Source organism: Aedes aegypti, chromosome 2 (assembly GCF_002204515.2).
Source record: "Aedes aegypti strain LVP_AGWG chromosome 2, AaegL5.0 Primary Assembly, whole genome shotgun sequence".
Lineage (NCBI taxonomy): Eukaryota > Metazoa > Arthropoda > Insecta > Diptera > Culicidae > Aedes > Aedes aegypti.
Genome location: NC_035108.1, coordinates 98,483,532 through 98,506,873, shown reverse-complemented (window position 1 = coordinate 98,506,873; position 23,342 = coordinate 98,483,532). Strand labels below are relative to the sequence as shown.

At 34.7% G+C, this 23,342-nt stretch overlaps 1 protein-coding gene and 1 non-coding gene across 8 annotated transcripts in view; both read right to left on the bottom strand.

The window, feature by feature from the left end:
• The window catches only part of LOC5576646, a 387,639-nt gene that overhangs the window by 302,897 nt on the left and 61,400 nt on the right, over positions 1 to 23,342 (bottom strand). The window lies entirely within an intron of this gene.
• On the bottom strand, positions 18,563 to 18,634 carry Trnap-agg. Its single transcript has one exon. It is a non-coding gene; the product is annotated as a tRNA-Pro (tRNA).

The window sequence follows — 23,342 nt, the reverse complement described above, 5'->3', positions numbered from 1 at the left end:
CGATGGTCCATTGGATCGCAGTTGCACTGGTTTAGTATTCTGTAACTTGATACCTCCCTGACTGGATGGTCCCTTCAATATCGAGAAAGTTGACTGTATTTAGCACAAATTTGCCCTTCTCTCAAAAATTCTATGTTTTTTTTCTAAATGTGATGTTACCATAATGTTACCATAATATGTATAAAAACTGTTGATTCAAAATTTAAATAATTTTCCCTTCTTTATACATAGGCTGTTCTTTAGAGCTATATTTTTTAGATATATTTTTGTTCCTTTTTCCCGAAAAGTTTTTGGCACTCATAATTGTCGTAACTTTATACATTTCAGGTTGGTGAACGAACTGGTTATCTAATATGTACTCTTCTTCATTTAATTGGCGATTCTTTCGAATTTTACCGTCCTCAGCATTTTTGCTAACATGTGTATAGCTGAGAATGACAGAGTACCTCCTTCTTTTGATTGCTTATCGTTCTTTTTCGTTCACTATCCAGCCATTGAACACTATAGCACCTATTTGAACTGCACCACTTTTCGGGGAAAATGGTCATTCGGGGAACTGACATTCGGAGATACATCATTCGGGAAAAAGTAGCACAATCACTTCGATGATTCTGAACGCAATTTTTGATGTATTTTCGTTTTATTATGACACAGTAATTATTGGCGTCCAATCTTCTATTGGTTTAATTATAAACTTGATCTTATTTCTAAAAATGGCTGTTCTTTGTATTTATACTGTGTAAAATTTTATAATTTCGTAAAGCTTAATGTTAACCATTTATATATTTTTCCGGTTTTATCAATTCTCGCAAGACGTGCTGTTAGAAAGGTAATTATATAGAACCTGCCAATATTCAACATATATTTTTTTTTTGCCAACACATGATCTCTTTTCGGGATATGCAGGAAAAATATTTCAATCAGAAATTTTCCCTTCTTTCGATAAAAAGGTGTTTTTGACGCACGCTTCTAAAATTAAAATTTATATTGAATTGTTCAGAAGAGTTTTCCCACAAATATTTTCTTTTAAAACTGTGTTGTTCATTTGAGTTATGCTGTGGGAAGATTTTTTTTGCGATAGAGCCTTAAACATTATAACGAAAAATAATCTGCTCTCGTATATAGGCTATTTTTGCAATATGCTGCAATAATAGATCTTTCGATTAGAGCTTTTAATATTTTGCAAACAAATTTTCTCTTCTTTTATCAAGCAATTTTCATTATGTGTTACGTCCTAATTGGGACTCAGCTTGATCTGACGAATTCCATCCAGAATGAGTGGAAAAAAAAATAAATAAATTATTTGAAAAATTCTAACTCCGAAACTGTTGATTTTAGAGAAAAATGTTCTATGAAAAAGTTGTATTGACTCGTTTGGTCTACAAGAAAAAAATTAATATGAAAAAATATTTAATGTTTTTTCATAAAACTAATCAAAAATAAAACTTAAATTTTAAATTACACAACAACCCCATATTTAATACTTTTAAATTTTCACCATAGAATCTTGATAATAAACAGATGCTTGGGACAAAGTTTAATGATGGAGAAATTTTTATTAAAATTTTTTTTCTTAAGAAAATCTTTTGGCCAATTTTCAAAATTTTGATTTATTGTCATAATTAATACGTTCTAGTAATACAGATAAGGACTGTTTATTTTATAAAGTGGACACTTTGGACATGCAATATCTTTTTAATTTATCAATGAAATCGAAATCGGTTTTCTGTACATCGCTCGACTAATATTGTACAATGCTGTGGTAATAAAAAAGTTACCAAAATAATATGATTTCACACTAATAAGGCACAACGTTTAGAACAGTCGATTTTTGGAGGTTATCAAAATCAAGGATTATTGAAAATCGGCAGGAAAATTCGACAATTTATATTTTTTATTTTCAAAAAATGGTTGTACTTAGAAAGCATCATCAATTAGAAGCTTGCTAAAAAATATCAAGTTATTTTTGGAGAAGTAATTTTGCAGATATCATAAAATCATTTTTTATCAATTTTTTTTAAAGAAAAATATCTTAAATTTAAATGGAACTGATATGAGTAGAATTTTAAGGTTTAAAGTACGTCCAGACGGAAGTAATAATATAGTATTTATAACAAAAATAACTTACGCCTTCATAGAGTTGCTGGTTTAGTCCGCACGTCATATTTTAAGCACAATAGAAAAACAAATAATTTATTTTCAGAAGACCACTCAAAGCACAATGACAATCATCAAGATTGGGAACACTGCTTGAATTAAATCAAATTTATTTTGCATGTATTATTTTCAGAATGTGTTATTCTGAGACTACCTATCAAAATATTTTGGGAAAAACGCTTACAGTTTGCTCTAGATCGATAAACATGCGTATATAATTTTAAAAGTATGGGATTTTTCAATAAAACGACCATAAAGAGTAAATTTGGTACCCAAGAATGCGGTTAAAACTCAAGATTTTGCTTTTTTGAATACATATATAGTTTCTTTAGTAATCAAAACCAGTTTTGAACACGCTTATTACTTTACTTTTTTGCAGGTAGTAAAAAAATGGTGTATCAGCAAATTTGACCATAAGGAATAGATCACTAACGTGACTCAGCGTCAGGAACTGATGGAATATTATTGATGTTTTTAAAAGCTCTACCTTAAGTTGAATAGTAAAGGATACCAACATACAATTTGTTCATTAAATTTAGGTTTTTTTTTCATGCGAAAAATAATGCTTAAACTTGACGAACACTCTTTCTTAGGAGTTTTTGCAAAAATTATTTAGTTCTTCAACCGAAAATTGGAAGTTTCTGTATTTTCATAACATTGTAGAATAATAGTTGAACGATAAACATAAAAACGGTTTACGATTTCATCAATAAATAAAAAAGATATAGCATAAACAAGGTGTCCACTTTATAAAATGAACAGTCCTTAGTGCAGTGCAATTGAATAATACAGGAGTTCTGCGTGAGTTTGGGTCACTTGTTTCAAGTTATACTAGTGTGACTGCCATCCAGAAAGTTTATTATTTCACTTATTTATATATTTAAATTTTGATTCAATTAGAGGTTTATTTCGGTGCTTCATCGAAGTGTTTTTTTAGTGCTTCGTGAGCCCAAGCAGAACGGTTCGATTTTTGCGTCGTCAGATAGGTTTTGTGCTCGGTTTCGCGCGTGTTTTCGTCGACGGGAAACTGTTTTTCCCTGTTTTCGCGCGTCTTACTGGGTAGGTGTTTCGGGAAGCCCAAGCAAGCTTGTTTACTATCAAGATCCTATGTTGAATATTTAAAAAATATTAAAAATGAGGTTTTTGTGTAATTTAAAATTTAAGTTTTATTTTTGAACTTTTCCTGGAAAAAAACATAAAATATGTTTTAGTGTATATTTTTTTTTTCGTAGGCCAAACGGTTCACTACTACTTCTTAATAGAACATGTTTCTCTAAAATCAACTTAGAATTTTCCAAATAAGTTGCATGCAAAAATGTATAGGCCATTTTCATTAGTTATTGTTTAGTCAAAATGATCGATTTTTCTTTGGAAAACACTTATTGTATAGTACCAAAAACATTTGCAAAATTTACTGCAAATCGAAGATGGTTGAGTTCAGTGACTGACCGATTTGACATGGGATTCGTCATCTACAGCGAAATATTCTATGAGCGTTCCCTTTATTAATAACTGCGAACTTTCTTTGGCAATTTACTATTTTCATATATGTATATCGCAACCAGAGCCGTTGCGTAAACTCATGGCGCTCTTGGCGAACTCCTATTCTTGCACCCCTCAGCCAGAGCTTATCTTTTTGAAGATAATTTAGATGATCTTATCAATGTTCAACTTGCTAGAAAAATTTCATACTGAAATTCTATAGGCTATAAGAATATAAGAATTCGAAACAGAAATATGATAAGACCTATAAGTTTTTATTAAACTTAGGTGCTAGTATTTGGAATGAAAATTGTTGTTCCCTAGTAAAAATTATTGAGAAATGTTGGAAGTCCAACAAAAGCAATTTCGAAGAGATTTCTGAAGAATACTCTACATATAACAAAAATAAAGTGTTTGTTAGGAGCACGGACAAGAAATATTTCCATATCTTTCTTTATATTTCTGAACCATCATCAAAACGTTTGGGCTTCAACAGAAAATTTCAATTTGTTCAAAACTTTCAAGGTATATTATAATGCTATATTTTCCTACAAGTTGCAAAAGCTGCAAGCTGCAAAATGAATTCATTGTCTTATTATGAATTTTTACTCATCAAAGTTTTAATCTATATTTACAACAATGTGCTTGACAGGCATCTTCCATATAAATTTAATTACTTATCATATTACTTATGTATAAAGTATAGCCAAATGTAGGTACTTCATAGAAATTTGGGTTTCAAATCATAAAAAAAATTACAACCTTTTCAAACCACGGTTCAAATCTCAGAAAAAATATTTCAGGGTAGACCAAAACTTGCTGGTGCACTACAACAATCAATCATATAAACTCAAATATTTTTGTAAAATTGAGCGATTGTCAGTCGGAATAGAAAACCAGTAATGTTTTCTTTCTTTTTATTCATGTTGTCAGATAACTTATAAAAATCCTTTGTGAATTCTAGTCAGGGTTCTGAAAAAATGATCCCAGTATTCTGTGAGAATCTTGATTTAAAATTTTTGATTTGCTATGCTGGTTGGGCTTTTTGAGAATGCCTGCCAGAATTTTGAGTTCAATACAAATGCATTTCGAACTCTGCAAGAATTATGCCCCGCATTTTGCAGAAATTCTTTCCAATATGTTGTGTGAGTTCTACTTAGGATTATGTTAGAATCATGGCCAAGATTTTGCAAGAACTATTCTGTGTGAATTATTCAGAGACTTGTGTTAGATTCATAATCAGGACCTTACAAATAATTCCTTTCAAGATATTTTGAAAATTTAGCTTGTAGTTAGATCAAGAATCTCAAATAGAATACTAGTTTTAATGGTCAACCAAACTCAAAAAAGTTGAAACAGTTTGGTATCAAAATTCAATGATGTTTAAAAACTTTGAAAACACAAATCTCGCGAAAGAATCATTAAACTACAGTGCAATTTCTATTTTAGCTTCGTGCACTAGCAGAAAGTTTAAAATAAGAAGATCGACTTTTTACATTCATTATTTCAGTAGAGTTGTGCCATTGAAATCGCGAGTCGGGGTAGAAGCCTGCCATTGTGTCAGTCATGTTTGGATTCCGAAATGTGTCACCTTAAGCTGCTAAACACTTTTTGAACATTATTACTCAAATTATTTAGAAAATTTACAGAATTTCTCTTTAGAATTGGCTTTCAATATCTCCTGAGAAACTCTCGGTATATTTTGTTAAACGTCACTCAGATATTTGTTCTGGTTTCTTTATTATGTCTACGAATTTCATTCGAAATAATGACATTTGAAGTGCTCTTGTTAAATATGACGGTCTTAAAAATACTTATTAAGTGCATCAGGCATTTTGGCACCCCCTTGAAGGTCGGCGCCCTTGGCGGGTGCCTGGCCAACCGCACGCTACGACACTGATCGCAACAAGCTTAAAGAAACTCTATGTTCTGGGATGTGGAGCAAATTATTACCCTGAAAAGATCTTCCACCAGACCCGTCACGAGTTTTTATTTTAATTATGCTCTATAATGTCACAACAATTTTTGACATTCATAGCTTGGAAAATCTCTGAACAAACACAACGCTTATTGAGAACCTACCAGAAATGTTTGCTATGGGCTCGGTGTTGTTGATCTCGGCAATGTAGTATCGGTGCTAGATTTGATGATTTGTAAATCAAAGTAGGTCGAGAATATATCGCTCTCTTGTTTGGATTACCATTCTACGAATAAGACATGTTTTCTTTAAGTATTCCTATACAACATTTGGCGACGAAAGGATAAATTGTTTAATGCAAACGAACGTTGTTTCCTGAAATTTATAATGAGTGAATTTGGTGCTGTTGCTTTCAAGTGTAGTGACTATCGCGTGATAAAGGCTTCATTGCTGCAAGTGTGGGCGGAAAAAAGGAAGGTGCCAGTATGACATTATGTCGGTCACCATAGCAACATAGTGTACATGATGACTAGTGGAAGTATAGAGTTCTCGGCAAATGATGCCAACATTTGTGTTAGCGCTGTTGTATTCAAATTGATAGCCTACGAAATGGGGAGATTATTGTCGGCTCCAATGATCTTAATAATATAAGATATGCAGAAGTTTATTTGAATCGCAAACTGTTGCTTATTAAACAGAATTCAGGTGACCGTTCTCAATGTTTTCTTTGGCGGAACACTTATACTATGAGTTTAATGCTAAATCACCGGAAACAAGTTTGTGAGATACACAGTTAATATGGTGCTCTACTGATTTTAAAAATATTCATCATTTTGTACTTATGAACTGTAACGCGTTAGATTTGAACTCTACAAGTAAATGCTCGCATGGATGGTTCCCATAAGAGATATCAACGTGCAAAATTTCATTAGCATTCTATTGGTAACATGAGAATTCATCAAAATTATATTTATTAGTACTTTAGTATTTGTTCTATGTATTTTTTTGAAGATCTCAGATTGGTATCAATTGCATTGGCGTTATAATGTAAATGAAATCTCTGAACTTCCATGAGGATATAATGCTGGAAATATGTTCGGCTATTATTGTGGTGAATAAGATTTTGCATTTTTATAAAATATATTGTGGAGTTTATTTGTTGTTTTAAGGTTGAAAAGTGAAATGGAATGATTAACTAGGAATAACAAAATACTAAATGGAAGATAGTGCAGATAGTGACTCGTGTTTTTGCCTTTTTACATGGGCGACTATTATGTCAATGATTATTCTACCATTGTTCTCAATTTCTCATGACGCATGCATGAGTTAGGGTTGAAATTCAGTTTATTGGTACCACTTTCTTTTATTGCTTTTGGAAGCCGTGCTAAAAAAACGGATGTTGATTCTTATGACGCGTCGTTGCATTAAACAGGAAAGCAATTGTCAATTACGTTAGCAGGAGTATAACATTGTATGTACATAAAATGCTTATATGGACTTGACACTGTGTGGAGAAAGGCCAGTTGTGAACCTAATTAAAAAAAAAACGTTGCAATGCAACTGTGTGCAAATGATGAGGAAAGTGTTTCGAAAAAAAAAAATGGAATTGGAATTAAATGCAAATGTAAAACAACTGTGTGCCAAATAAAAATAAATAGACTTTTGAATTGCAAATTAAGGTCAACGTTGTGCCAAATTGAAAAAAAAAAACGAACTGCAACTGTGTGTAAATGGCGAGCAACTGTGTGCCAAATTAAAATAATGGAACTGCAACTGTGTGCAAATGGAAGGCAACTGTGCGCCATATTGAAAAAAATAAAATGGAATTGCAACTGTGTGCAAATGGAGGGCAGCTGTGTGCCAAATTAATGTAATTGAACTGCAACTGTGTGCAAATGGAGAGCAACTGTGCGCCAAATTAAAATAAAGGGAATTGCAACTATGTGCACATTGAGAGCAACTGTGTGCCAGATCGAAAAAAAATGGAATTGCAAACTTCTGCAAATGAAGAGCAACTGCCAAATTTAAAATAAAAAAAAAAGGAATTGCAACTGTGTGCAAATGGAAGGCAACTGTGTGCCAAATTAAAAAAAAATGGAATTGCAACTATGTGCAAATGATAAGGAAAGTGTTTCGAAAAAAAATGGAGTTGCAAACGTTTGCAAATGAAGAGCAACTGTTTGCACATTAAGTGGCATCTGTATGCAACGGAAGGGCAACCGTGTGCCAGTATGAAAAATAATAATGTTTTGCAACTATGTGACAAGGCAACTGAGTAAAAGATTGAAATATAATATATAAGAAAGGGAAAGCAAGGTGCTGCGAAATTGAAATTTTGTGCAGATGACAAGACAACTGTGTGTCAGAATTATTACATACTGTAGTATTTGTGAGTTAGATAAATTATATACTAGAATATTAAAACTTTGTGCAAATGGAAAAGCAATTGGAGTAGTGCCAAAATATAAGCTGAGGTACTGTAACTTAATCAGATTTGAATATGAACTATGGTCTTGCAACTGTGTGCAAACAGGAAAGATATCAGTATTGTCTTACATACCATATATACTGCGGTATTGTAACTATGAACAAAGGAAAACTACTGTTTGGCTGATCATAAAATAAACTGGTATTTAAAGGTGCGTAAGGCCATACAGAAACGGAAGCTTTTTGAAGCTGTGGTTTGGACCTCATTATATGTGTACCGTTATAATGGTATTTAAATATAGAGGTTACTATAGTCTTTATAATTTTGTTGCATGTGTAAAAATTGTAACACAGTTGTATTTAATTGCGTGGAAATTTAACTATATCGTACGTGTGGGTACGTGTATATTACATAGTTGTGGTAATGAAAATAAACTCCAAATAATTACCAAACGTATAAGCGAATTGTGTGAAGCTGTAGTATTACAAAAAAAATGTAAAGATAATTGAGTCACAAACATTTATTAAGTTTATTATGCATAAAAGGTTGATAATCAATAGCTATCTTAAAACTTATTTATTGTGAAGACCTAGAAACAATAACACATGTGTAAACTATGTGCAAACTATGGCACAGCAATATTACAACCATTTAGTAAACCGTTGTGGATATGTTTTGTATCAAATAGTAATTTACCTATCCTCTACATGAACAAAATTGGGTTGGTATTTGTGAATCAGGATTTTGCTGGATGATAGTTCAATGGATTTAAAAAAAATCATTTACTATTCGATGCAGGGCTGCGACGTATTCGTGTGAAGAAAAAGGTCTGAAAAGTCTTCGGAATAAAAAAAAACAGAGAAAAAATTATCGTTTTTTTTTTGTATGGGAGATTTCATGGCGTTCTTCAGCAACATACTTGATGGCTAGAAGCAAGTTTGCCGAGACTACTAGCTTTTACATTTTGGATGCTCTTAACTGTTAATTAATGTTATGTGATGCAGTCAAACCTCCATGAGTCGATATTGAAGGGACCATCGACTCATGGAAATATCGAGTCATGGAACAGCTATCCTTTGGAAAGCTATTTGAAGGGATCATCATAGTGACCATGATTTTCTCTTTTCAGTATGGTTCCATGAGTCGATATCGAGTAATGGAACATCGACTCATGGAGGGATCACTGTATCGATTTAATGATTGTGGAATTTTATGAGTGATGCACGCCACAGCTGAAAAAAATAAAACAAAATAAGAGAATGCACTTTCAATTGAGTTCCCTGTTAAAGGTTTGCGAATAATTTATAGCGCTGGTAAAATCAGTGATATATGCATATTAATCTAATTGCACTAAGAATGTATTAGATTCATTGATATTTTGTAAAAGCTAATAGCTGACAATCTAAGAAGAAACAGGGTTTAGGTTTTACTAAATCATAAAAACTCTGAATAGCGATTAAGTAGTTTGTTTAAAATTACTTAACCGGTCAAAGCTGACTAAAATAATAATAATAATAATCACATACTCGAAGGTATGGTACTTGTCAAATAGTACATAATTTTCATTTATTGTATTCATCGCTTGAAATTGTATGATTGTATCGATTGGTTTACATAAAAAAAATGAAGGGTTTTCATGCTGAGATGGATATTTATTCTGACGTATTAGACGAAGTTAACTTGTTAGCTTAATTGTTAGCTATATTAAGTTAATTTGTTAGCTTCACGATAGCTTGATGTATTCGAGATTATGTTGGAAAGTTGAAATAAAAATGTATAACATTTGTTTACTTGATTGATGATTTTGTCTTAGACTTTACACGGACTTTTGGAAACATTTTACTAATTTTTGATGTTTTCTAGACGGGTTTGAAATATTGGCAACACAAAAAAATCATAAGTGTACAATTTTAACATATGTGAGATGTTGTTTGGATCAGAATGAATCAAAGTTAGGAAAAAAAAAGCATTAAAAGTAATTTATATGATAAACACTGTAGAATTTTACAGATTAATTAATAATGCATTGTATAATGTAGATTACCTACAATTAAAATTAAAACCTAGCAGTTTTTAAAAGTGTTAAATGTCCATCTAAATGATATGCGTAATTTTTGAAGACATTATAGTATTTTCGATACATAAAAAAACATCTTGAGTTAAGAATTTAATAGAGAAAAACAGCAAATTTCAATATGCTTCACGATATGTGCTTTTATAAGTTGTTGTGAAAAAGGTACGCATGATTATATCATACATATACAAAAGACTAGAATACGCATAATCTTGTGTACACCAATACTATGTTTTATCAATAATAAAAGGGTTTTCAATACCAATGTTAGGTTATGGGTGAAAATTAATGGGTCATCATTATCATCAAAAATTTAATAAACTTCCTTAGTGTTACCATGGGAAACATGATTATAACGGAATTGGAAAGTGTGTGAGACATAAAAAAAATGAAAAGACAACAAAAACTAAATAAATGTTAAGTGAATAGTGGAAGCCAAATATAATCCTCATTCAGGACAATCTTTAAACTCTCGGAAGTATACCAGTGTATTTGTTAAATTATATTATCTAAACTAATGGAATAATTCGTTTCAGGTATGGACGATCGGCGAAATGACTAAAAATGATAACTTTTCAAGAAATTCTAAGAGTTGATTACTTTATTTACAATAGGAGCTTGGAGTTGGTAACGATAATTGTCAATCCACAAATGGACCAATTGTCAATCCACAAAACTTATAAGAAAAGGAGGAAATGTAGTATCGGTGCTAGATTTGATGATTTGTTAATCAAAGTAGGTCGAGAATATATCGCTCTCCTGTTTGGATTACCATTCTACGAATAAGACATGTTTTCTTTAAGTATTCCTATACAACAGGTAAAAGCTTCAAAAATGATGATATTCATTCTAAGTCAAATTTTGCTTTTGCCCTCCTACCATCTCGTTACACTTCGTAAAAAACTGTACCTGATTCCCATTAAAATGCTTCGTCATTTATGGACGTCCCCAAATGGAAATGTCAAGATTATGCACGTGTAACGGTATGAACAAAGCATTTTAAATATCGTCTCTCCATGATTGAAGACGGTCATACAAATGAGTTATGATATTATGATCGAGAACTTTCAGGAAAAATCTTGGAGAAGGATTTGCATTTAACTTACGATTTTTTCGATTATATGTTTGTTTGATTCCTTAGTATTTACCTGCAATGAAAATGGAAGAAAAATACAAACATGTTAATATGTAGGTATTCAGATGTGCGTTAGAAAAGTATGAAATAAGCAGTATTATTCGAACACTGGAATCTCCAATTACATTTTTAATCAATTCTTAGGGGATTGATTCGGAAGAAGTGAAAATTGAGATAGATTGAGTTAGGTTTAGTTTATCCAAAAGCGTTTCATTAACTCTCAAGCAGATGATTTCAATTTTCAGAAGACTTCGTTCTTCAACTGCCTCTAATTCGCCACCATACGTTACATCGTTTGTCAAAGGCGGCAGCCATATCTTTATTTCAAATCGAAAGTGAAAGTTCCCTTTCTCTAACGCCGTTTTTCACATGTGTTTTTCATTTTTCAACATACCTCCTCAGTTCGCCTCCCAGCGAAAGTACAACCGTTGGCTTTGAACTTACTCGAGAGAGAGATATTGAAAAGCAAGTTTCAAGTGACTACTAATAATGAACCGCTGGATGATCCGCATTTTCCTGCTCGTCTCGTCGTTAAACGTTGATCAGGGGCTGTCCGTAAACCACGTGATCATTTTTTTAAGGAAGTTCAGGCCCCCCACTCTCTTTGTAGTCTTTTGTCCATACAAAATGTAAAAAAATGTGTGGACTGTGATCTCGTTTCCCCCCAAACGACGACATAGTTTATAGACGGCCCCTTACTATCCGATTCGAGCGTATAGTGGTCAATGAACTCGCGTAGCGTAACAGTTTTATGTGCATAGCTTTTGTTTTGGAACAGTGACCATTCATAACCTATGAGAGATTGGCAATATGTTCGCCTGATCGGACGGAAGAGTTTCCCTCCCGAGAGGTGAGAAGTGTTGTCGTTGGTTGACCACCTCAACCAAACGCCAATAAGTGCCGAAGCTAAGGTATTCACAATCATTTGCTATGACTTGCACATACGTTACGCCCAAAGTACTTTGAATTGACGTAAATAGTATCGAGGGCAATTGCGCGCGCGCGAACAGCAGGTAGAAGGACGGAATGTGAGCCCCTTTGACTGGGGCGTTAGTGAAGTGTTTACTATTTACGCATTCTGGGTTTTAATTTATGCATGTATCACTACGATTACGGATTGTTAACACGTCACACGTCACATCGGGCGAAATATGAATTGAGTAAAGGAACAGATTTCTAAGCAATAAGCTGAATCTTCCTAGGGCTTAGAGTATCATCGTACCTGCCACACGACATACAAATACGAAAACGACAACTTTGGGAAAGAAAGTTATTTGTAATAATTCTTAAAATCTAAGCATAAGGCACTGAGAACAGAGACCAAGGATGGCAGAAACTGCATTCCATGTTGGTTCTCTGATCTAGACTTGCTGGTCAAAAGGCCACAAGCTACGTAATGGGGTCTAATTAATCCCTTCAGGTACCATCACTTACCATCCGGAACTATAAACACATAGCAGTGAAAAAATGATCTTCTACTAGTATCTGCATTTTATCGACAAACCATGAAATGAAACAAGAAATTGCACTCATCTCATCTTACGACATTGAGTGGCTCTTAAACTGAATAATTTCAGAACAAATGCAAAGAGAAGACCAAAACTGGAAAATGCTTGCCCCCCTTTATAGGATTATGACTTTCAAGGACAAGTACACCAGTGCACCTATCAATGCAAGCCAACAACGGCCTACGGATTCTTCACTAATGCAATTTATGCCGTTCTCTTTATTCCTTTTTCAGCAATGGCAAGCATATTCATTCTGCACATGCAATTGCAACGAAAACGTCCAACATCGACCCCCTTGACGTCAAAGAGGGATTATCGCTCCAATCCACCTCGAATGTCGGAGATAATATTCAGCACTTTACACCCCTGTTATGGGGAGACAGCTTTACGAGCTGCTCCTCAATCAGTCCGAAACAATTGCTCTTTGTCTTCGGGTTGCAGCGAGAGGCTTCCCAATTCAGAGCAAGATTTTGTCACTGCCATCGTCCCCCGATACGAATCTTTAATTTCAATCACGTGGGGGCAACTGCTACCCGATCTGTACCCATAGAACCGATACCTCCCACCAGGTCCTTGATTCTTTACCAGGAACGGTTGCACACTAGGGTGCGGCTTATTTTTCGAAGGACTCAAAAACAAAGTTCATGTGTCTATTATGATTCAAAAGCCAAACTTTGAAGTGAATTTAACTTATAAATTTGTTATTGAATTACGGTTCTCTAATGGATTCAAATATATTCAATTGGAATGCTCGTTTTTTGAATGGCAAAGAAGATGAGCTGTTTAATTTTATACAGTTAATAACATACATATAGCAATTATTACTGAAACTTATTTGAAATCTGGACCCTAATTCAAAAAAGATCCACACTTTTTTGTTTATCGCAATGATCGACTGGATAGAGCATGTGGTGGCGTTGCAGCCATCATTGATAAACGTATAAACTTTTTTCGTCATTTGAAACCAAGGTTTTTGAAACGTTGTGTGCTTTTGTTGAAACACAGCTTGGTAAATATACTTTCATAGCTGCATATTTGCCTTTTCATTGCACTTGCTGGGCAGCAAGTTAATTTGCTTGAAACTATATTTTTCTCTCTTGAATTTAGAAGAGCGCGCAAACCTGTTTTTAACTTTCGAAAAATAAGCCACACCCTAGTGCACACTCCTACCTAATTGCCAATTGCTGGCTGATGGCTTTTCGGGTTCGGAAATGCGACACCAGGGCGGTCGATCCGAAGAGTTGAATCACCACCTTGTTATGGCGATAACTACGGAACGGGGGATGGGGAAATGCTGGAGCCAACAATTCAGTGCCAAAATCGTGTGCTCAGTTCAAGGCTCTTCATACGGTTCCTCGTGGACGAGTGACGTTGCTGTTGTGCACTGCAATGAGCTCTAGCTACAAACGAGCGCTTGGGTGGTGGGTAGTTCGATATTATTCTATCCGAAAACAGTGAGTGGGCATTATTTGTTTGCAGAGCTTGCCTCAGTAACTGTGCTGAAATATTGTGATTTGACGTCATGCAAGAGTCTACCAGCTATGAAAGCGGTGTTTTCTTTTTAACATTACGTCCCCACTGGGATAAAGCCGCTTCTCAGCTTGGTGTTCAATGAGCACATACACTGTTATTAACTGAGAGCTTTCTGTGTCAATTGACCATATTTACACGTGTATATCGTGTGGCAGGTACGATAATATTCTATGCCCAGGGAAGTCAAGGAAATTTCCATTACGACAGTTGGGTTTCAAACCCACGATCCTCAGCTTGGTCTTGCTGAACTGCTACACGTCTATCGCTACGACAGTCTGGGCTTCAAACGCAGACATCTATACTGAATTACAGTGATAGTTGTTCCAGTTAACAGCTAGAAGCTGCAGACTGCCACTAGGTGAACAATCCAGAACAGCCTTATTCAGAATCTCCGAAAAACCGGATAGAGAATGCGTTCTATTCTGAAACCACTTTTTTATCGTTCAACCTTAAACTTGAGATATTGGCGAATGGTTATGTAACAAACGGAACGATCATTTGTCTGCCAGCCAGCACCAGCAATAATGTAAGAAAACCTTACATCGGCATCGAATATACTATGGACGGTGGTTCGGGGCCGGTTTCGCGCTGTAAACAAACGAGTATTGATCGACTCGTTACTCGCAAAGACACATAAACGCATGGTTTCACGTGTTCAATAAATCGAGCAGCTCGGACAATGGACATTAGCTGGGGAAACGTGGCTCCACTCCGAATGCTGGATGGAAACGAAATTTCCTCTTTACGGGTGGAATGGATTGATTGATGGTTGGCTTTGGGTGATGAATTTTAATGGATTCGGTGTACACTGCAAGTCTAATTGAAATTTATGGCTCGAATTTTTCTGCCAAATACTTATCATGTATCATTCATCTGAATATTGATTACGGGAAGCCACAAACGTAAACTGAGAGCTTTCCTTCCCAAAGTTTAGATATCCCAAGGTGGGTATATGTGTCGGTGATATAAAGTGTCGAAAGTAACTTGGCGGCTTTTTAATGTTGCGTGTCATCTTGTTTACAAACAATGGCACATTTTTTCTCAGAATTGTTCTTAGCCACGTGTCAATGTTTGTAAACAAAACGGCCTGCAACATATTTTTTCGTTTAAACACCCTTCGTCTCCCTACCGCTGCGTTACTCCACAAACTCAGTAAGAAATGTCACCTACAAATATACCGACCTTGCCATTTTCTATACGCGAAAAACCTGAACCGACTAGAAATGGAACCCAGACACTTTCAGCATAGCTTCCCGAGCAGAAACAAATAACTCAAATGGATACCATAGTTTATACCATAAAAAAGTATTGTTCAGTAGTTCAGGTATTATTTGGTATTGAAAATATTGTTTAAAACGAATAAAAACTACCTTTTTGATGTATTCGAAAGCTACTGAAGACTGCTTGCGGTATTAAATTCTATACGAAAAAATCATCAAATATAACTATGGTATTGTAATACTCAATCCACTCATCTGTATTTGTAGATTCTGCATGAGATCAATTTATTTATATACAAACCTCTTAGACAGGGCTCTAACATATCTCATACTTCGGGTTTGTTTTATAGCTGCGGACGCACCTAAGAGTTACTGGACCAATTTCCTGGTCATAATCTATACTATTTTGTTGGGCATATGAGCCTATGCATGCTATAAATCTTCCGTGAGAGAGGGCGAGACAGCACCAACACATGGCGCACAGTAAAAGTTAAAAGAACAAAAGAATTTATGGCACATACAGAGGCTCATTTGTGTGCTTTTTTAGTTTTTGAGATACAATAGAATCTCAATTTACGTGGTCTTTATTCACGTACATTCTATTTACGTTACTTTTTTCATGAAGTTCGTAAATTGAGTTGAGACGAGTGAATGGAATTTTTTTCTATTGGGATGATAATTTGCTCGGAAATAATCTGATTTGTTTACAACATATGCTTTATGGTTTAGTGCAGACGTGTTTGAACTATGACATAATAAATTAATACCTGCCATAAACTACAGAATACTCTGGAATAGAGTCTCCAAAACTACAAGCGTGATCTATGAACCTTCACAATTTTTGCACATGAAATGATATCAGCTCCGTATTTTGCTTTGATTTTGTTGTACTATAGCATTCATGAGATGTTCTGAGTCATTCAAGAGCTTCCTGGAATATTGATCTTAAGATCTTAGGAGGTTCCAGTACATCGGTATAGATCAAAACAATACTCCAATCACTTATGTTAATGGCTAAGGTTTTGGGTCATTATCAAAAACTATCACTGTACCACTTCCCGTAACGCAAATAGATCACATTTACGTTGTGCGTTAGGAAGTAAGATCTACTGAACTGAACCCTAGTATCATCCTTATTTTTAGTCTGTTAAAATCTGGTAAATAGTTATTTAAGGGTTTGTAGTGTCTATTCCTGTTTCCGGTAACAGTCTTGGGATTCAACATCAACAATTCATTTTATTGTTAAAAGACTTGGACAGAACCCAAGGCAAAACTTGACACAAGTGACAAAAATAGGTTAGGGATCTCTCCCAAGTAACAATTCTACAGCAATTTGGCATTCGTGTGGATTTATTAATGTTTTATGACAGTTACGTGAATGCTATGATAGCTAGAGGCGACATTTAACGTTGCTAGAAATTGATATTTTGTAAGTCAGCTCTTAGTTGTTTTCAAAACCTTTTAGAGACAACGAATAAAGTTAAAATTTTGTGACTACAAAACCAGTTTTATTGTAGCATATAATACCTCATTTAAACTGCTAGTGGTGGCTGAACGACACTTATTTGTGACGGTTATGATAAAAGATTAATATAATACACCTTGTTGTCATAAAAGCTGCTCTTAAACTGATTGACTTGCACTTGAATCTTGATAACTTACCTTATAAATACCTCTGAAATCAGCATTTGGGCCCTTCAGATGCATTGTGAATGCATTGCGATGCATTGCAAACACTTATTCCTGATGGAAAACGACAAACTAATGTCTGTTTTCATTGTTTTTTTGTGAATATTCTCCATAATAACATACCCAAACTGCAAACTTTGTTGAATGCTGCTTAGTTTCCATAAAAAGCGAAAAAAAGCTGCATCATCTTCAATCAGCATTTATTAAAGCAATTTACATCCACAAATGCCGAAGCATAACCGTGTGCCCTTTTATTTTGTATTTATGATGACAAAACAGCATTTGTCGATGGCAATCTATCAATTATGGTTCCGCCATGTTAATTTCACTCCGGTTGCCACAATTTCATTTTTTTTTTTAAATCATATTATCTTCATTAATTTGCTCATAAGATGCTATGGTGTGATGATAAAACTGACTGAATATAATTTAAAGCACAATTACTGCCCAATCAAACAAATAAATGTTGAATTCTTCACCTGGGGATTTATTTTAGCAATTGCTAAATAACTAGATATATGCCACTTTCAGAGGGGACACAGGCAAATTCACTTGCTTCTCATCACATTTCACAATGAATCTCACTTGGCATTTAAGATTTGAGCACTATATCAATAAAAAAATCACTTCAAATAAAAAGCACCACGAAATTAATTATCACAGACATGATTTTAATCTTATTTTGTTTTGTTTACGTTGGAATAAATCCGGCAAGATCGACGTTATGATAAAATCATTTTCAAGATGAAGCGACATTCATCTAGAACAGGCGACCTCAAAATAGCTACCATTAATGCTATTTTGCTTTATTTGGGTGACATAAATAAACACTTCATAGCCTCTTTTAGGGGCCCAGATAGCCGTAGCGGTAAACGCGCAGCTATTCAGCATGACCATGCTGAGGGTCGTGGGTTCGAATCCCGCTGGTCGAGGATCTTTTCGTAAAGGAAATTTTCTCGATTCCCAGGGCATAGAGTATCTTCGTACCTGCCACACGATATACAGATGCAAAAATGGTCAATCGGCAAAGAAAGCTCTCAGTTAATAACTGTGGAAGTGCTCATAAGAACACTAATCTGAGAAGCAGGCTTTGTCCCGGTGGGACGTAACGCCAGAAAGAAGAAGAAGCCTCTTTTAGAGTGGGCCAACTAGTCACGTTCTAGCCTCCAAGAGGTTTTGAGGAGGCGATTAAGGCAGAAGTTTCTTGACCGTGGTTTTATTTGCGTTTATTTATAGCACCCTGGAAGTAATTCGTAAAACTAAAATTGTTACTTTGGCTGTATGTACAATTTTTCAAATATAAATTGATGCATATATTGAGCTGTTCGGTAATCCAATCCGCATGCTTATTAAATTAATTAACTCATTACGCGTGGTACAGATGGACAAATTATTGGTGAAATTATGAAAAAATCCACATGCTCGGCTGGGAGTTGAACCCAGGACTCTTGTATCCTACACAAGCGCTTTTCCAACTCAGCTACCGAGCCACTTGGTGACCCAATAACTGAGTTGGTTACAAATCCCCACAGACCACGCAGACCCCTTTCATGGCCCATATCCATCCATCTCATGTTACTACACACGCGGGCAGAGCGAGTGCGATTTGTTTTCGTGTTGAAACTGTTTGCCTATCATACCTACATCGCTTCCAAACAATTTTAACACTAAAACAAATCGCACTCGCTGTGCCATGAAATGGATGGATGTGGGTTAAAATGATATAATGATATCAATAATAATATTTTGTTACTCTCAGAAAATGAATCAAATATGAATGATAAGGGGTGCGCCTTTGTTGACTTCATTGACTGTGAATGGTCTAAATAGCGACCATTGTATTTTTTTTCCTTCAGATGTTTCTGAGGAAACCAAATCAAAAACTGTACCGAAATCGATACTTTATTGTTCCTCAATGACAATTGCATAATACGACTCGCATTACACAAACGATACGACTAAAGTCACAATAGATTTAAAAGCTGGTAGAAATGACGGACCCAAACAGGAAAAAAATCAATAGACTACTGGTTACGTTTATAGATCCTGAGGTCTATATTCGATAGAGACTTTGAATGACAAAACAAAATTCGTTCAAGTCAAAGCGATACTCCGTTTAGATATTTAAAGTAATAAGAGCCTATGAAACCCCCAAGCTAGTTCGTCAGTTGAGGTTACAGTGATACGCTGCAAGATAAACTGCACAATATTGAATTCTTGGCATATTTGCTCAAAAATGCCGTTGACATTTTATTATCCTCACACAAAATAATTATTATTAACAAGAAAAATAACATGCCCTGTAAGATAATATTTTATACCTAGGTATAATGATACGTTAAATGCAATTTCACAATTTCAACTGGTAAAGTTGAGTTGGAACGATATAAATTTACAAAATACAACCTTAATGAAGCACGAGAAAACATCTGTTTGAAAAACTTTTTTTTATCCATGTTTTCAAACTTATCGCCTTTATTTTTGGGCCTCCCTTTCGAAGAACATAACATAATAAGTTTTACGCTACTCACCTTGTCATAATTTGCAAGAATTTTCCCAAATATTTCGACAATCAAAATGACAAAATCAATCAAAAGTTTAGACAGTAGAGATAGAGATAGATATAAAACTTGGAAATATTATTTAGATGTATGATGACATCAAATAAAAACTGTAACAGAAACAGAGTCGCTGGTAGGAAAAATTTATAAGCATACAAAATTTCCCAGCATTGTTTGTGGAATACAATTTTATTTAGAACATGTTTTTTTAAGAACCATAATTAGTTATTTGACACTCTTTGCATTTTTTTATCTGAACTTCTTTTAATGATAAATGACACTATATAGTCCGTCCTACCAAATTTTTCGGCTGACTAATGGAAATGGGAAACAGTTAACGGTTCGGACCCTTCTAGAAACATCAAGAAGTTTCTCCAGTTTTTTGTCGGAAACATATCCGTAGATTTATCTACATTTTCTTCTTTCTTTTCTTTCAGAAAATTTTGAGAGGAACTAAGCAAAATAGCTACATGATTTTTTTCAGAAGGTTGCAAGTCTTATGTTTTTAAAACAAGTACTATCACTCATTGCTGTCGAGTATGTACTTTACTTTGTTTTAAGAAAGTTTAAGGCATATTAAAAAATGTTTCAAGTTGTTTTTTGTTTTAGTTGATTTGAGGTAAAATTGATCACTCATATAAATGGTGGTGAGAAATATTCTAAATAACGCTACTTACTACTATTGAAACCTAAAAACCTTCTCCGAAAAATCAAAGAACTTCACTACAAATAAAATCAAAATTTACATTAGTCGTGAATTTTTTTCAGAAATTTCTTATCAAATTCGCCCTGAAATCAAACCAACCATTGCTCTAGTGATTATTCCAATAACTCTGCCAGGATTTTCTCGAAATTTCTAAAATTCCAACATATATTAATATTGACAATTTAGAGAAGTTTTTAAATACATTTTAAGTTAAGTTTTTACTACAAAGTGGTTTATGCCAAACGACTTCATGCCAAATGACCTACCACCGTTGAAGAGGGCAAACCATATGAAACAGTAGTACTTGAAACGTCCTTCCTGTGGCTAACGCCCCATATAGGAACGGATTGGCGTGTTGTTCGAATAACACTACCAAGACAGCATATTATAAATTCAAATTACTTGCCAGAAGAGAAACATCTTGATGATTTGCAAGAATTCTCTCAGGAATAAGCCTGTATAGATTATGGATTTATATTTTGAAACACTTCTTGATGAATATCTGGAGAAATTCGTGGAAAGATTGTCGAGAAAATTCAAGAAGAAATTGTTGAATATTACTCGGTGAAGTTTATCGGAGAATCATCACAGTACTTTTTTAGACAATTTATTAGACGAAATCATTGGGGAAATTAACAACAGAAACTCAAGAGAAAAATTTGGAGTTATTTCTAGAGGGATAATTATAAGAGTTATAGTACAGTTTCGCTTGCAAGCACCTTGACAGGAACCTGGGAAGATTCTTTGTTATATTCGTGGTGGATATCCGACGAAATTTGTTATGAGGTCCTAAGATATGAACCAGTAGAGTGATGCAAATTTTGAAATTTTAGCTCCCCTAAGCTTAAACAATTTTAATTATAGTAAATAGCATCCTCTAGAAGTTTGAAATAATTCTGACTGTGTACACGCCATTTGTAGTTTATATGGAGATTACTATAGAAAACTCCAACCTTTTCTGTTCAGCCCTCTATCTGTTCGTCATAATATTTTATGGAAAAGTGAACAAACTCTTCTCATGTGAAATTCTTTCAGCTAAAACTTTGCCGAAGACCATATTTTGATTAGGCGTCAGGATAATTTGCTATTCATAATCATAAAGTGGGTTTGCATTTTGCATGCTTAACCAACTGCTCGGCAGGCAACAGTGTTGCTCCTGGCGGAAAGTATAGATCAAAGTAATCCAGGCTACTATGTTCTACATCAAAAAAGCAGTGTTGCTCTGAAAGTAGTTGAATGATCATCTCCGCATGATTCAGACTTTGTTACCAAACAGAACAAGTTATCCTGACGTCCAATCAAAATGTGGTCTCGGCAAAGTTGTAGCTGGGATGATTTCACATGAGAAGAGTATGTTCACTTTTCCATAGATTATTATTACGAGCAGTTAGAGGACTGAACACAAAAGGTTCGCCTTTTCCAAAGTAATTTCCATATAAACTTCAAATGGCGTCTGCACAACCAAATTTCTTCTGAATCACTTCAAATTTTGGGAGAATAATTTTTATCATAATTGACATCGTTGAAGCATAGGGGAGCAAAATCTTCAAAATTTGCATCAGTCTAATGAACCAGCCTGTGACTGAAAGTCTCGATACTAAATCAATTAATGAGATCTTAAGAAAAAGCCTGGAGTTTTGGTGAACACCAAAATTATCAACGAATTCTCACGTGCAGCAATTTATTTGTTTAATTTTATTCACATAGTAGCAAATTTAATTCTTTTTCCGTCGACTAGGAAAGAGCAACGGCAGAAATGATTGAACCAACGATTCCACATTGCTGCTTTTCTGCTCAGAACGTCAAAGCCCGAAAATTCGTCAACCCCTGTCGCCGAAGTCACACGCGACAGAACGTTCTACTCAGAACCGACCTTGAACCACCAGCCAGCACCACAACCGGCGAACGCCTTTATTTCGTAGTGCGGTCACGTAGCTCTCCGCTACGAAACGTTGAAACAAACAATTTGAAGCCAACTTTACGACAGCAACAACGGATGATGACGATGACGAATACGGTAACACAGAACTAAACAACTCACGGGGGAGGATGTTCTGTTTTCTTCCCATCGAACTCGATTTGGAAAGGGGAGCTGCGGCGAGGAGCTGAACAAGTTTGAAAATTTTATAGCCACCTTGCGTGGAATTGGCGACGTTTGGAATAATATCTACACATTTTTGCAACCGCGATTCGAAACGAATTAATTTGCAATAACTTCTTGATAAAAGCGAAACGGAATGTGGAATAGCTGGTGGATGAGTCTTCTGGATACAGAAATAGCATTCAACTGTGTTTGGTATGATGGTTTGATTGTAAAATTAAAAAACTTTAATTTCCCAACATTTGTTGTTAGAATAATACAAAGTTATCTGTCAAATCGTATACTTTAGGTTAATTATCAGAACTCCAGATGTGAAAGACTTCTTGTAAGAGCTGGTGCTCCCCAAGGCAGCATTTTGGGGCCAATATTATACAATATTTTTACATCTGACTTACCAATGTCAAAAATCTTTGTTTGCGGATGACACAGGCCTCTCTGCCAAAGGACGAAGCTTGCGTGTCATCTGTAGTCGATTGCAAAAAAGTTTGGATATTTTTTCTTCGTACTTGCAAAAATGGAAGATTTCTCCTAATGTTTCCAAAACTCAACTAATAATATTCCCACATAAATCAAAAGCTCTTAATTTGAAACCTTCAAGTAGACATGTTGTCACGATGAGAGGGGTTCCAATAAATTGGTCAGATGAAGTTAATTATCTAGGGCTCATGCTAGATAAAAATTTAACTTTCAAAAATCACATTGATGGCATTTAAGCCAAATGTTACAAATAAACAAAATGTCTGTATCCACTTATTAATAGAAAAACAAAACTTTGTCTTACGAACAAACTTTTGATCTTCAAGCAAATTTTCAGGCCAGCCATGTTGTAT